We start from the raw sequence: 13,364 nt of genomic DNA, 5'->3' as shown, positions 1-13,364 counted from the left end.
TAGAAGATGGTTGTGCTGTTCAGAATATTGCTTTGTGGTTGTTTTGGAGACAGCCCACCGTTTACATATAGAAGAAAAAGGATTTTACACAACTTGTGTGAGAACAATCATACTGCATTGATGGAGTAAATGATCCTATTGTTTTAACAAGATGGAAAGTTGGAGTCAGCCACATGTCTATCTGGTTGTTTGCTTTTAACCAGGCTTCCTTTGCCAATTATAGCCATGCACCAAAGAGCACTCTTCCCTCACCTGCTTTTCCTCATTTGGATCTGGACACAACTGCTGGCAAAGTATGAGCAAACTGGGAGTCCTGTTGTTTGCCTTGTGCTTTGAATCCCAGTGGAGGGGGAGCCTGCTTTTATGTCAGCGGTGTGTCAGTCAGTCCTTCAGGCTGTAGTGTGAATCAGTGGTCTGTTCATCCGTCATTCAGGTTGTAGTGTGAGTCAGTGGTCTGTCAGTCAGTCCTTCAGGCTGTAGTGTGAATGAGATGGGATAGCCAGCCACAGTCTTGGGTTTTATAGATGTTACTGTATTTACCCGGAGGTGTGGGGCAGGTAGTATTATTGAGTTGTGGGTGGGGAAAATGGAGAGACTTAACAATGTCTGAGAGGTTGAGGGGATGGAGATTTTGAATGTCACGTTCTTCTTCCCTAGAGTCATGGTTCCTGGGAAATAGGGAAGGAGGAGATGCCAGAGTCACCAGGAGTCTGGAGATGAGGTAGACAGGGATGCCTGTGTGAGTTTGTCCTGTGTGAGTTTGTCCTGTGTGAGTTTTGCCTGTGTGAGTTTTGCCTGAGTGAGTTTGTCCTGTGTGTTTTGTCTGTGAGTTTGTCCTGTGTGAATTTTGTCTGTGTAAGTTTGTCCTGTGTGAGTTTGTCCTGTGTATGTTTTGTCTGTGTAAGTTTGTCCTGTGTGAGTTTGTCCTGTGTATGTTTTGTCTGTATAAGTTTGTCCTGTGTATGTTTTGTCTGTGTAAGTTTGTCTTGTGTGAATTTTGTCTGTGTGAGTTTGTCCTGTGTGGTTGTGTCCTGGATGAGTTTGGCTTGTGTGAGTTTTATCTCTGCAGTCTTTGCCTCTTGCTCTTTAGTAGTATGGATGCATCAACAATTTCCAAGGAAGCTGGTGTGCTAGAGCCTTGTGGAGGTGACCAACACCAACATAAGATTGAGAGGCAGTGTCATTTTTTTTTTTTACTAATTGTCATGTTTCAGGGACATGTTTTGGGACATGTTTTATTATTACAGAAGCATGCAAATGAGATAATTTACAGGAACTTTGGGAGTATTTACATGTCTGGTTTCATATATTTAAAAATTTCAAATGAGATCTTGCTATGTTGCCAGGCTGGTTTTGAATTGGTGGGCTCAAGTGATTTTCCTTTTAGCTCTGTAGTAACTGGAACTAGAGGGCCACTACACCATATTAGGCTTAAACCGTTTTCATAGAAGATCCACTAACACAATCAAGAATACACAAAAGCATGTCCCTCCCCCACAGTATAACCCCTGCTTTCACTGTATTTGATGTCTGTATAATTTGTGGAGGGGAAGGGGAAAAACAAATTGTTTAAATAGGGATACAGGTGGACCCATTGCAACAATGAGATGTACAAGTCGTTATGTCAAAAACGAACTTTTACAACTTTGGTGCGGGGGTGGGGGGGGAGGATGGGAAGGGATGGGAAGGGGAAACAAAGGAGGAGGCTACAATGCTTGATAAGAAATGTACTCATTATCTTGCCCAAGTAATTGTAACCCCTCTGTACAGTATTTTCACACAAACACACACACACACACACACACACAAACAAGACCACACACACACAAAAAGAATACACAAAAGCATGTATAGTGTGAGCAAGATACTGTGCTTCAAATTCAGTTTTTTTTTTCTGGTCAAATCTGGGACTTGAACTCAGGGCCTGAGTGCTGTCCTTGAGCTTTTGCTGAAAGCTAGTACTCTACCACTTGAGCTGAGTAGCTTATTTTCTGAGTAGCTTATTAGAGAACTTTCCTACCTAGGCTGGCTTCAAACTATAGTCCTCAATCTCAGCTTCCTGAGTAGCTAGAATTACAGGTATGAGCCACTGTATCCAGCTCTCTGCTTTGTTTTCTGGAGACAGCTTCTAGACTAGATTTCTGAGGGTCCTGTGAGGGCTAGCCTTTCTACATTGTGTGAATGTGGGGTATGTGTGAGTGAGAGAGAGAAAGGAGAGGGAGAGAGAGGGAGGGGAGGAGAGAGAGATGGAGAGAGAGAGCCCATCCACATATACATCTTTTTCCACTAGTTTTCCTCCTCTCTGCTTTACTGCTGACTCTACTCTGTCACTCAAAGCATCTTGGGAAAATGTATGTCTCCCCCACTAAAGATCTACTTAATTCCAGCACTGTTGTCTTCACCATGACTTAGGGCTCACCAGGAGTATGGATGTGCTTCTTAATGACAGTCTCAGATTCAGGAAAGCCTGAGTCTACCTTTAACCTATGTAGTACAACTACTTTTAGCTACTCAGCTCCAGAAATTTGAGTGGAGATTGCAAAAGCATTTCAAAAGAGGAACAAAACAAACCCCTAAACAACAAGGATTTCTCTCCTCCACACCCCCCATTTTCCCTAACTGAAAAAATATGTATAAGATGTAATTCATAGATTGCCTACCCGTAATGTAAACCAGGCTATTTTGGCATTTAAGTAAAAATGACCCTACTTATTTAAAAGGATCTTGTTAACATTAAAAATCATACTTTATACAAAAATCTGCTCTTGTTGTTAAACTGGTAAGGAAACTTAAAACAGAGATCAGCTTTCCCTGTCAAATTTGTCTCAACCTATTTTCTCAGGGGTTTTGTTTTTCAGATGTTGTGGGATTTTGGAAGGCCATTTAAGTAGGGGAGTTTGTGGTTGCCTTTAAGTTAGGAGATGAGATTTCTGAAGCTTGCCGCTGGCTTTGGGTGTATATCTTTTCACTTTTCTAAAGTTGGCCAACTTGAGAATGTTCTTCACCATGTCAGAGAAGGATGGTGGTTTCCGTCTCTGAATATTCTATGCAAAAAGCCAGGTGTTTTCTCCAGTGGCAATTAGCCTGCCACCACTGTCTCCTACTGCTGATACCAGAGGATTGCTTTTTCTCTCGATGCGTAACTGGTTATGGCAAACTTACTTTCCTCGAACAGTATTCATTATCACAGTTTGCAGAGGGCTTGCAGCTTCTCTGGGCTTGGGCAGTCTGGTGTTGTCTAGGCCTGAGATCACATCTGAGGACCAGAGTCCTTTTCTGAGTTCACAGGGTGGTCAGCAGAACTCAATTTCTTGTAACTTTCTGATGTATTTCTTCTTCAGTACTGGCAGGAGAGTGTCTCTCTCAATTATGCACCCATTTTTCAGTATCTTGTAGTAGCAGGTCAGGCCCACTTAGGATCAACTCAGGTAACTCAAAACTGATTAAAGACTTTCCCCTATGTAATCATCTCCTCCCCCTCCTCCTCCTCCTCCTTCTCCTCTTCCTCTCCTCCTTCTCCTCCTCCCCCTCCTCCTCCTCCTCCTTCTTCCTTCTCCTTTTCCTCTTTCTTCTCCTCCTTCTCCTTATCTCAGGGGTGACATCCAACACAACTGCAGGTTTTATCCATACTCCAGGGAGGATTGCATAGGTGATATACATGAGGGTTCGAAACTCTTGGAGGACCATCTTAGAATTCTACCCACCAGACTGGATTCATGCTAGTAGAAACATCTGGAGAGAATGGTTCTTAGAGCTAGAAGGCCGCTTATAGCATTACAGCTTACAGCAAATACTCACCCTTCGCTCCTCCCTCTCCCCCTCTGCATTGGTGGTCCCACACTGACAAGGAATGGCTCTGCTCAGCCATCCCACCTATATTTCCCAGCATGCCTCCTGGTAGGAGACTTTTTTTTTTAATGGGGTGGGGGTTCCTGCATTGAGCTGATATTTTAACAGGATGGATATGATGATGGAGATGACCAAAGTCCATTGGTATGTTCATGAACTTGAGTGCCTCCTTCTTCACTGAGAGTTTTCTTCATGCCAGAGCTAGCTCATTATGCTTCCAGAAGTGTGGTGGTTAAAGGCTGGAGATGTTTATCTGTGGACATGCTCAGGCACCAGCTGGTTTGATGCTGAGCTCAGGAACAACTTGTGTCATGCCCTGGAACCTCTGTCTGCACCTTCTCTGAACCTGCCCTTGGAGTTTTCTGCCCTGTTGGGTTGTGGGGTTGGTGGCCTGGCCACCTTGATGAAGCTGTGAATGAAGAAGCAAAAGCAGCCTTTAGAGGCAAGGCCACCCTGAGCTGCTCCATGCAAAAGGCAGGGTAATTGTTTTGCATTTTTAGGCATCTAGACAAGGCCCTCTGTGCCGGGTGGCCTGCAGATTGTAGAATGGTCACAAAGATTCTCAGTTATTTGAAGAATGAAACGTAGAAGGAACAGGACTTGGAAGCAGATGTGGAATCAACTTCTGACTGTCACTTTAGTTACATGACCTGGGCCATGCTTCTTTTTACTTCGGGTTAATGCAGGATCTGGACTTGAACATGAATCCCAAAGTTCCCTGCCTCAGATTGCCAGAACTGCTTGTTAAATATCCAGATGATCTAGCTCTGCCTCAGACCAAGCGAATCACAGTCGCCGTGAGTGGTAAACAATATACAACATAAAATGGACTATTTTAGCCATTTGAAGGGCAAGGTCAATGGTATTAAGTCCATTTATGACCCCTGTCATTCGGCAATGGCTGATGTCTGAGAACCATGGTTTGAAGGCAGCTCAAGTATGTAAAACCAGTAGCCAGCAAAAAGCCAGAAGTGGAGGCTTAAGTGGTAGAGCACCATCCGTGAGTAGACGAAATAGTGTATTTAGATTGATGTAGATCCATTAGCATGATCTATTTCAAAAACTTTTTAAAAAAAACCATTCTCCTGTTGAATCTAGGCACCCTTCCTCCAGCTCCTGGTCACTTTGTCCCACTTCCTGTTTCTTGGATGTCTTTTCTAGATACCCTGTATAACTGGAGTCATACAGTATCTGCCTTTTGTGTCTGGCTTATTTGACTTCACAGCATCTTCAGAGTAGCACGCATCGTAGTGTCATTCCTGTCTGTTGCATGAATATGCTACATCTAGTTTATCTTTTCCTCAGCTAGTGACTTTCTCATGGCTTCCACCAGACATGTTCTGAATGAGTTCTCCAAGAAGTTTGATGTTCTGTAGGCTTAGTGACTACTGGAGAGCATGTTCTCCTCGTTAAATCATGTGCTATGTATTTTATTTTATTTTAACATTTACTTGTGGTGTTGGAACTGAGGGCCTCACATTCTCTCTACTGGCCTTTTTCACTCAAGGCTGGCACTCTACCACTTGAATCATTCCTCCAGTCGAATGTTTTGTAAATAGGTTTAGAAGAGGGCTGGATGTAGTGTTAATATTGAACAGACATCACTATTATTAATCTTAGGTTTTAAAATTTTATTATTATTATCATTATGAAGTAGTCATGCGAAGGAGTTACAATTCCACAAGTCAAGTTATGAGTATAATACATTTGGGTCTGTGTTGCCCCTTCCTTCCTTCCTTTTTCCCCATTTCCCCCTGCCATGCCTACACTTAAGTTAGAGTTGATTTTTTTATATAATGTACATCAAATAAAATGACTACATTCCTTATGTATACTTGTCTAGGGATAAACAGCAGGATTTTTGGTGTAACAGCTGGGCTTTAGCCAGATATTCATGGCCTTTGTTAAGAGTTTTTCTAGAGCCAATTGTATCTAATGTGAAAATAAAGACAGGTTGAATGTCCCTTATCCAGAATGCTTAGGACTCCAAATCTTTCAGATTTTGGATTTTTTAATTTTCAGGTTTTAGAATGTTTACATAGATGTGAGACAATTCAGGGATGGACCTAAGTCTAAAGAGTTGCCCATAGCCTAACACACAATCTGAAGGTAATTTTACACCATCTTTACAATGATTTTGTGCATGATACAGAGTTACATGAGGTGGAATTTTCCACTCATCCTGTCAGTGCTCAACAAGTTTCTGATTTGGAATCCGTAGAGTCCGGGTGTCCTGCCTGTATTTCTATGCATACCAATACTGTTGACTACAATGGGAACATTGGGTCTCAGAAATCGGAACATATAAAACCAGTGTGTTTTTCCTCTGGAAGAACTGGCTGTTACACTAACAGCATGCCCCGGGCAGCATGCCAGGTGTTTGGTTGCTTTTCATCATTTTCCCAAGTGTCCTGTGGTGGGAGAGGTGCCTGGATGATGTGTGGATCAATCAATAAATACAACTGAAAAAGATAAGCCTTCATTGACAAGCTTAAATCCTGAAGTTGATAGTCGCTCCCTACACTCTAGCTTGGATGAGGAATCAGCTCTGCAAGCTGGGATTTCTCTCTCCTCCCTCTCCAGGGTGAGCGAGTGAGTCAGAAGCTGCTGTTATTGCCAGATGTTTGCTAGGCTCCTCGAAGGCTGTGGGCCACGGGTTAAAGTCATTACCAGTTTTGTGGCCATGTTAGGGTGGGTGGCTTCTTCTTTTTAATACCTTGTGTTTCAAATGTTTATGGTGATTGCCTAATTTCACAGCAGGAGGTGGGGGGTGGGCGCAGAAGACAAGGCAGATGTGCTTGGCTGTTTAGCCACAATTCTGAAATCATCTCAAGCAGGTGAGGCTTGGCTTCAACAACACAGAGCCCAGTTAAGGAAGGGGCAGATAGGAGGAAACTGACTGGTTGTGGGAATCTGCATTTTTACAGGGCCCAAGGATGACCCTTGCCCTTGGCTATTCCTTGATAGCATCTCCCCTATTGAAGATTGAACTTGGCAGACACAGACAGCCTCCTTCTGCACTGGGAGAGGCTCTGGGAGATATGTGGACTAAACTTGATATCCCTGAATAAATAAATCTTCATGTTGTTGTTTTGGTAGTATTAGGAGTTACACTCAGGGTCTTATGCTTGCTAAGCAGGTATTCTTTATCTTTTGAACCTCACCTCCAGCCCTTTTTGCCCTTGTTATGTTTTTCTTTCCTTTGCTTTCTTTTAAAAACTAGCTCACATTAGTTATATGGAGGGGGATTTCATTGTTACATTTCCACCCTTTCTTTGTTGTTATTATTATTTTGGGAGGGGCAGTATGGGAATTTGAATGTAGAGCCTTGAATTTGCTCAGCTTGCTTTCTTGGCTGGTGCTCTCCACCTGAGCTACTCCTCCATACATGCTCTCTGCTAGTTTAATTGGAGATAGAGTCTTGTAGTATCTTTTACTCGGGCTGGCTTTCAACAATGATCCTCTGACCGCTGCTTCCTGAGTAATTGAGATTACCTGAGCCACCATGCCAAGCCTTCAAAAGCCTGTTTTATTGAAAAGAAGCCCATTTTATTTGTGACTCATAGAATCTTTTATCAGTGCTAGATATTGAATTATTATGGTAATTTGAAGTTATGGTACTGGAGGGCCAGACTTCATTGTTTTACATTTGCCAGCAAGCACAAGGATCAGAAGTACAATTCGGCTATCTCTGTGCTGCTGGAGTGCTAGTTCTGTGTGTTTGGGATTTTATTCCTACAACCTTGAAAAAGTTAAGTAAAATAGATTTCTACCATTTCTTATCCTATTGTAAATTATCTCACTTTGATCTTACGTTAAATTCCTAGTTGGAAGAAAGAACACAAGGTCTATGAAAAGAATGTTGAAGTGAGGGGCACACACTCAGTAGTCTTTAAGAGCTCACTTCATGAGTCTGATTTCTTCTCCTGGGATTGAGGAAATGGTCTGACTATAAAATTCCCATTACCCCAAATAAGCGAAATTGCCTGCAGGATTCATGGTGGGTCCAGCCTTGAAGAGCAATAAAAAACCTATGTTAAATGAACTCTTAAGGACACGATTTAAGCCCTCAAATGGCTAGTCAGATTTTACGTTTATCCCCTCTGATTATAATTCCAGATGCTTTGGGAGAATGGTGTGTGAAAAGTGGTTCATTAAAAAAAAATTGCATTGGCTTGGGGTAATTTGGGGCTTATTGACCAAGTCCAGGGTGTGGGGCTGCCTTGTCTGGAGACCAGGAAATGGCAAAGAATGGTAGACCTGTTTGCTCTTACCCTGTGTCCCATGCCTTGAGCTGACTTCAGAGACCCCAAGTTGGGTTTCCATTTAAATACATATAACTGAATGCTTATCAATTTTTTTTTAAAGGAGTAAAACAAGAACCAACAAGTAGTTTGGAGAACCAAATTCGATTTGAGAAAAAAAAGGCATCCACTGAAAATGAGTTCATGTAATCCCTTCAGGAGAGCTATGCTTCCCCAGAGGAACTCAAGAGCAGTAGGAGACCTAGAGAATTCCATCCTCCTCCTGTTCTAGTTCTGTGGCTTGCCGGAAGTGCTGTAATTGGCACTTGCTGTTTATTACCAGTAAATTTTATTAAGTGCCTGCAGTATACAGCATACTGGGAGAGGCCTGGAAATCTGCATTGTACTTGGCAAAAGAGCCCATAGATAGAACCCAGCTGTGGGAGTTTCAAGAATGGCTTCCCAGGTGTTATGACCTTGAGCTGAGTCTTGAAGTTCGAATAGGGTGAGAGCTTTGATGACCTGGTATTCCTGGGGAGGTGAACATGGAAGAGGAAAATGGGTGAAGGGGAAGCATGTGAAAATTCACAGGAAGGAGGCCTATCTCTGTTTGGGGATTTGTGAATTCTCTCAACTGCGGATTGCAACTATTTGAAAACTAATTACACTTCCACTGAACATGTACAGACTTGTCATTGTTTCCTAAACAACATTGCATAGGAACTAGTTGCATGTTGTTCACATGGTGTTAGGTATCGTAAACTAGAGATAATGATGTACAGTAGAAGAGAGGATGTGAGTAGGTTATAGGCAGATGATGCACAATTTGATGGGAGGGCCTGAGCACTCACAGATTTGTCTTTGATGGTGTTAGAATCAATTCATTGTACATGCCAGGATGAAATGTATATACCAACAAGCCTTTTTTTCCTCCTTCCTTCCTTCCTTCCTTCCTTCCTTCCTTCCTTCCTTCCTTCCTTCCTTCCTTCCTCCCTCCCCTCCCTCTCTCCCTCCCTCCCTCCCTTCTTTCTTTCTCTTTCTTTCTTTCTTTCTTTCTTTCTTTCTTTCTTTCTTTCTTTCTTTCTTTCTTTCTTTCTTTCTTTCTTTCTTTCTCTTTCTCTCTTTCTCTCTCTCTTTCTTTCTCTCTTTCTCTCTGTTGTGGGGCCTGAACTCTGGGCCTGGGCGCTGTCCCTCAGCTCTTCAGCTCAAGGCTAGCACTCTACCACTTGAGCCACAGCACCACTTCCTGGTATTATGTGGTATTGAGGAATCAAACCCAGGGCCTCATGCATGCAAGGCAAGCACTCTACCACTGAGCCACCTTTCCCAGACCTGCCAACAAGCTTTTTAGGTTTAACCACCAGTGGTTTCCAGTCAAGTTGTATATGAGCTTTCCTCTTCTACTTCCTGTTTCTGGAGACTGATCCAGAGATATGAGTAGAGTCTGTACCTCATCCACCAATCAAGTGTGCACATGATGTCATAACGTCTAGATGTGATAGAGTACATGGGTGGCTGGGGAAGAGGGCGGCTTGGAAAAGATACCTCTCCTCTGGTATCAGAACTAGGAAAACAGTGGTTTGGTCTGGTGAGTAATAGCCAGCCCCTTACTGGAGGCTACAGTGGAGAGGACAGAGCAGTGCTTGGAAGAGAAGGTGTGAAGAGGGGAAGAAGGAAAGTGTGGCAACATCCCTCAGCGATGTCTGTAAAACAGAGACTGAGCATCCTTCAATTGGGCACTGGGAAGGGGCAAGTCCTTGGGGCTTTGCTGAGCCACCGGGTAGAAGGCAGATATCCTAAGCTGAGGCCCTGGAACATGAATTCGGAAGCATTGTGAGGTGAACCTGGGCAGGGCTGGAGGCCTAGGGGTGAGAGGAAAGGACTGAGGTGGGTGTGGTGGGCACTGGGACTCTTTGAGCATCCGAGATTAAGCACACAGCCATGGTAAGACCTGGTTCTCCACGCTGGGACACATGTGAACATGAAAAGCAAGAGGATCTAGGCTCGCAGGGTGGATCCAGGCCGAATAAAGGTTTGTCGGAAGGCCAAATGGCATTTTTTATGGTGTCGATGATTTTTAACAGTTGCTTTAACAACAGAATGTTGAAAATGTGTGGCCTTCTCTCTCCCTAGAGACCCTGTGGCCACTGAAAAGGTTGCAACTAATAAGGAAAATGAGTTTTATTGCTTAACTGTGGATTTAATTAATTTGTGTTCTCTTTCCTTTGCCACGTGCTTTCTGAGCTAACTGGTTGACTAGGCAGAGTTCTTTAAAGAGGATGTGTGTTAAAAAAATAGAAAAAAGAAAAAGGCAGCTATGAACCTCCTTTCCACTCAGAAACATTTAATATTAGAAGAGCCAAAATACATTCAGAAGGAAAGGGTAACTAGTTTAAGGTCTTTCCGTATTATTTTAGGTGTCAAGAAGAATTACTGAGTTCTGTGTGATGGTTTAAATTAGGATTTTCCAACCCTGGCACTGTTGAATTTTGGGGCTGGTGAATTATTATTATTATTATTATTATTATTATTTTTTTAGGAACTGGGGTTTTGAACATGAGGCTTCCTGCTAGCAAGGCAAAAGCTCTGATGCTTGAGCTATGGTTCTGGCCCTTGTTGCTTTGGTTATTTTTGAGAGTGTTAAGAAAACAAGAAGTCTTTCATTTCTGTCAGTGATTCTCTTTATGTGAGTCTCACACAGTTCAAGTTATTGTCTTACATTAAGATAATAAGTTTAGCTTAGAACATGAACCCTAAAAGCAGTGGAATCCTTCCCTCCTCTCCTCCTCTCTCATTCCCTCCCTCCTTTCCTCTTTACCTTCTCCCCTCCCTCCCTTCTTCCCTCCTTCCCTCCTTCTTTTCTTCCCTCACTCCTTCCTGAGGCTTGAACTCAGGGCCTGCACACTGTTACTGAGTTCTTGTGCTCAAGGCGAGTGAGTGCTCTACCACTTGAGCCACAGCTCCACTTCTGGCTTTTTTTTTTTTAAAGTCAGAGATGAGTCTCCTGGTCTTTTCCTGCCTGGGCTGGCTTTGAACCACCATTCTCAAATCTTAGCCCTCTGAATAGCTAGGATTACAGGCAGGAGCCACTGATGCCCGGCTGGAACTATCCTTTCTTTAATGATCTTTTAGTTCAATAATCCCTTGCATAAGAAGTCTAGCACTTGGTATGCTGAGGCACCCAGCACTGTCTGGTTCACTGGCTGGCAAGTGAAGAATGAAAAGGTGTGGCATTTGCTACAGAGCTTTGCACATCTGTTTCAAATTCCACACCGTGGTTCAGATTCACCCATCCTTTGGGGGAAGCTACGACGTGTGCTCAGGTGTGGCAGATTGACAGGTAAGAAAAGAAGCCCTTCGTTATCTGACTGTGGTCAGAGTTTTCAATAATATTGTCCAGATTGTGGGGGTGAGGGAGGGGGGGGTGTTCCTGTACCGATAAAATAAGCTTCCTCCTGTTAGCTATGGGATAACCCGACCTGCCCTGGAGTCCTGTGCCTGTGACCTGACCCTGCTTAGGAACTGTGTCCTGGTCTGTACTTCTCCCATGATCTATATACATTTTATGCTATACTTTATGCTCTCGAGTACACAAGGAAATATCTTTGCCTGGCCTATTAACATCAACAAAAATTATCCTTTAGGTTTTTTTTTTGTAAAGATGATGAAAATATGTAATGTATTTGGAAATTCCACTGGCAGTGTTGGCAGGTGTCCCGTATTTACCTAGACCTACCATAGGGTGGATTTGGTTCTCTGATTCCTTGCCTCCATTGCTCAGAACAAGTTATTTATTATCCGAGTGAGTCTGTCTGTGTTAGTGGGCCAGACATGTACCTGATGCTGATTTTAAGTGCGTTTGTTCAATAAGATTTATGCTAGCCTGAATTGTTTCATGTGGATTGCCATTGTTGGAAATTTACTGTTTTCTTCCTTGGTTTGGCAGAAGGTTTTGTAGTGTGCCAAAGGTTTCTGTGGCTGAACAGTCTATCTCTGTAACACTTCAAGCAAAGGAAATTAAAAAAATATATAGTGAAGGGATTTTCCTGATGTCTTTCCAATCAGCGGTGTACTTTGGTAATTTGATTTGTAGGAACTAGAGAGGGGTGTTATTGAACTCTTCTCACTCATTCATCATTCTTCAAGAATTCAGATCATGGCTCGGAGTTTCTGAAAACATCTGTTGAAAATTTCCTAAGTCCTTTATTGTTTTGCTGATGTGATGTGTTTTTGTGAAGTTTTCTCGTTTTTGTTTTTGCTTTTTTTTTTTTAAACCAGAGTGGTATCCAAAAGAACTCAGGGGAAAAGGTGAGTCTTTTCTCTGTACCTGGAACAAGAGAAACGGAAATACGTTGATGTAGATTAGCTAGTCAGAATTCCATCAGTACTGTAAAGAGGAAGACATGGTGCTTCTTCAAAAATCTCATGGTGGTCTCTGCGTGGTGGTCTCCTAAGAAGGCAGTCAGCATTGAGTGAATCTGCATATGGAGGGTTTTGTTCACACTTGAGCCAGGATGGAATGAATGATGCTCTTCCCCTGATACTTTTTTTATTTTTTTATTTTTTTTGCTCTTTACTCAGGAACATGAGCTAACTGACTTATTTTCTCTTTGATTTTGGTCAATGACTTGAAATGCGTGGATCCATTCATTGGTAGTTTTAGGTTTGTTTAATCAGATTTATGACCTCAATAAGACTTTTGTCTAAAAAAATTTACCTTTACCTAAAAGACAACTGAAAGTGAAATAGGAAATCAAAGGTTTTAGAAGTGAGAGGAGGACCTTGGAAGGTTTTATTTGGTGAAGAAAGTAGCTCTTCAAGAATCTTGGATGAGCCAGGGGTGCTTCCCAATTGCTTGGCAGGCAGAAGTCTAGAAGAGTTGGTTTGAAGCCTGCCCAGGTAAAAAGTTAGCAAGATCTCTTGACAACAAATCAGCCAGGTATGGGGGGGCATGTGTCTTAATCCCAACTACATAGGAGACATAGATGGCAGGATTGTAATCTCAGGCTGGCTAAGGTAAAAACCAAGACCCTATTTGAAAAATAGCCTAAAGCAAAAAGGGCTTGAGGTGTGGCTAATGGAGCAGAGCACTTGCCTAGGAAACAAGGCCCTGAGTTGAACCCTTCAGTACTGCAACAGGGTGGGGTATGTTTCTTAGATGGGTATAGAATTTTGTAATCTTGTAATTTAATTTTCTGCCTTAATTTCCCACCATGTTTTACAGTTCCTTCTTGATCTTGAGCAATTTTGGGTTGGTTTGGTTTCACACAA

General features: G+C 42.6%; 1 protein-coding gene across 1 annotated transcript in view; it reads left to right on the top strand.

The window, feature by feature from the left end:
- Bmper (BMP binding endothelial regulator) overlaps positions 1-13,364 on the top strand; it is a 223,551-nt gene that overhangs the window by 43,124 nt on the left and 167,063 nt on the right. The window lies entirely within an intron of this gene.

Source organism: Dipodomys merriami, unplaced genomic scaffold (assembly GCF_024711535.1).
Source record: "Dipodomys merriami isolate MVZ:Mamm:240054 unplaced genomic scaffold, mDipMer1.0.p SCAF_94, whole genome shotgun sequence".
Taxonomy (NCBI): domain Eukaryota; kingdom Metazoa; phylum Chordata; class Mammalia; order Rodentia; family Heteromyidae; genus Dipodomys; species Dipodomys merriami.
This window is presented reverse-complemented; position numbering and strand designations above follow the sequence as displayed.